Source organism: Siphateles boraxobius, unplaced genomic scaffold (assembly GCF_051911475.1).
Source record: "Siphateles boraxobius isolate OS27281-9 unplaced genomic scaffold, OSU_SipBor_1 99, whole genome shotgun sequence".
Taxonomy (NCBI): Eukaryota; Metazoa; Chordata; class Actinopteri; order Cypriniformes; family Leuciscidae; genus Siphateles; species Siphateles boraxobius.
The window spans coordinates 2,538,153-2,541,126 of NW_027509229.1; the positions used below are offsets into that span (position 1 = coordinate 2,538,153).

Here is a 2,974-nt window from a genome sequence, read left to right on the forward strand (position 1 = left end):
GGGGTCAGTAAGATTTTTCCTCTTTGAAAGAAATCTCTAAAGGCAGGAACACACCAAGCCAACGGTCGGCCATCGGGCAGTTTTTGTGCGTCGGCCGACTAAGTTTTCTCAGTGTGTTCCGCACCGTCGGCTGAAATTGGTCCTTGTCGGCTTTGTAACAGCCGATTCGACATGTTGAATTGGCGTCGAGCCGTCGGTGAGAGAGAGAACTCTGATTGGCTGTTCAGCTTAGTGAACGAGTCAGTGCACGAGAATAATAGTAAAACAGAGAGCAAAGAAGTCAAAACGGTACAGATAGAAGGCTGCTGTTATGTTACGTCATCTTACATGAGTGTTCCTTGGCAAATATTTAAATATTAACATGAGTGCAGTGGAATAAAGAAAGTGTTTAACAGGATTGATATTCAAAACGGTAAGCACGCACTGCTTTGTTTATGGTTTTTGTAACGTTATCTGCAGCCTGCAGCGTCGGTTTCTCTTTTTGAATGTCGAATATAGATGAATATATTTGCAGAAATAGACAGTTGTCTCATTCACACGCAGGCGCAGAACGCGCATTCTAGCTAACAGTCGGCAATAGTTCTCTCGGTGTGTTCAAGTACAGCTTTTTACCCCGACGCGAGGCGACAACACAGTCGGCTTTCATCAGCGCTAGTTCATCGGCGTCGGCTTGGTGTGTTCCTGCCTTAATGTTAACCAAGAAGACTGCATTTATTTGATCAAAAATAAAGTAAAAACTGTAATATTGTGAAATATTACACTTTAAAATAACTTTTTTTCTATGTGAATATATTGTAAAATGTAATTTATTTCGGTTTTGGTAAAGCTGCTGAACTTTCAGCATCATGGATCAAGGATCATGTGACACTGAAGACTGGAGTAATGATGCTGAAAATTCAGCTTTGATCACAAGAATGAATTACTTTTTAAAATATATTAAAATAGAAAATACAAAAAAAATATCATTAATTGTACTGTTTTACTGTATTTTTAAATAAATGCAGCTGTGGTGGGCATAAGAGACATCTTTCAAAAATATTTCAAATCTTAACGACACAAAACTTTTGAACGGTTGTGAGATTTTACTTACTTTTTGTCATATGGTTCTTAGCGCCTTGGAGATGTTCTTCGTCAGGTCTGGTACACGGCCATCACCATGCAAGAATCTAGGAACATGAAAAGTCTGTCACAGAATATTTAGTATGAAATGTCACATTTATTAGAAATAAACAAACTAGAGCAGAGGTGAAATGCAGAAAAGAGAAAGAACAATATACAGAATATACAACAAAACAGAATTTACATTTTTAGGTTTACTTATTTAGTATTGCTAATACAATTTCACTTATATTTGGATGTAAAACCTTCTTAAATATATATATATATATATATATAAATCCATGGTGATATAGGTGAAACATATTGTGAAAATGCATATTAAGTTATTTAAAGAGCTTGCTCAGCTCACCTGTGTTTCCTTGTAAATTTTCTGATGCTCCTGAAATCAAAGAACAGTTTTTTTATCATTATGTGCTTAACATGAAAGATCAAAACGTGTTTGAAATAGTGTCAGTCCGTTTTCCCGCTCCAACGCTACAGTGCATGTAGGTGATTAATTAGCTTAACATTCATCCATTGACAAATTACCAGCACAACCTTTACAAAACTATATATAAAAAATTCTCATTTACACATAAGATGTGATTCAAAGCACAAACTTCTATTAAAAATGAGCTCAAGTCTATAGACAGTCTCTTATAGTTAGCCTGACGGCTAAGATGCTAATGGTCTTTTTCGAAGACACTAAACCATTTCTGTAAACTAAATATTCAATAGGAGCGTATCAATTACATATATGAAAGTGTCAGGAACAGTGTGTATTATTTGTGTAACTTTAGGGAATAAACTTGAAAGCCGTGAAAACAACAGTGAGACAGTTTTGCAGCTTGTCGTCAGAGTCCCCGCTCCGTTTGGCGTTTCCGTGGTAACTCCCTCCGCTCCAGTAAAATCAAATGCGACTCGAATGTTCAGCACGTGCGCCCATTAAAACGCATCGTTAAGTTACCATATGCAGAATTTACATGAAAATACATCTAGAATTAAAACATTAAAAATACTGATGGAGTGAATTATAAGAAAAAAAGATAAAATGTCCGGAAACTTTTTTCTTTTAGTTGATTTTTGGCTTGAAGTTGATAGTAGGCTTAATGTAAATGGAATGAGAAAATGAAAGCAGTATAGCCATAATACATTGTGTAGAAACAAAAGTAGGCAACATATTTGAAAAACACACTAATTAAAAACTTCACATGATATAAGGCACAAATATATTTTCACATATAGGCCTATGGACACATATTTAAACGAAGAACAATTTAAGCTTTATGTTATAGGCATTTTAAATATATATTTTCAAAATATATTTCAATATATTTAACAGTGTACCATTTATATGTGAATATATTACATTTCTGTATGGTACTCTTTATTGTCTCTGTCGGTTGATCGTCGAACAAAGCCTCTTAAATGTGTGATCTTAAGCTACAAGCTTGATATTGTTACATTAGTTAGTGATATTATCAGAAAGTTATTCTTCATAACCAGAAGAATAACCTTTCCTGAGAGAAATAAGAATAATCCTTCTTGAGAATTGATCAGAGGACCGTGCGGTCTGTTCGGTGGACGAACAGATCATTCGAGGTGCAGTTAATTCTGTTAAAGGTTATTCCGAATGTTGATATAGCCTATCTGATATTATATATATTCATAATTGACTATAATTCGTCGTGGTTAATTATCTATATATAGATACAGGTACATGGACTATATATATTCCCTTTTATAACTCATAACCCATATGATCAGTTATTGATTATGAATTATGAATTATTGATTATACATTCCCCTCACCTGAGCTGAGACCCTACACCGTACATCAGGGAATTTAGACATTACAAATTTCCATTCAGATGGA

At 34.6% G+C, this 2,974-nt stretch overlaps 1 long non-coding RNA gene across 1 annotated transcript; it reads right to left on the reverse strand.

The window, feature by feature from the left end:
• Window positions 1-1,136: 1,136 nt before the first annotated feature.
• On the reverse strand, window positions 1,137-2,211 carry LOC143733363 (uncharacterized). Its single transcript, XR_013201332.1, has 3 exons — window positions 1,908-2,211; window positions 1,469-1,498; window positions 1,137-1,183 (listed from the first exon to the last, which is right to left on the reverse strand). It is a non-coding gene; the product is annotated as an uncharacterized LOC143733363 (long non-coding RNA).
• Window positions 2,212-2,974: the final 763 nt, after the last annotated feature.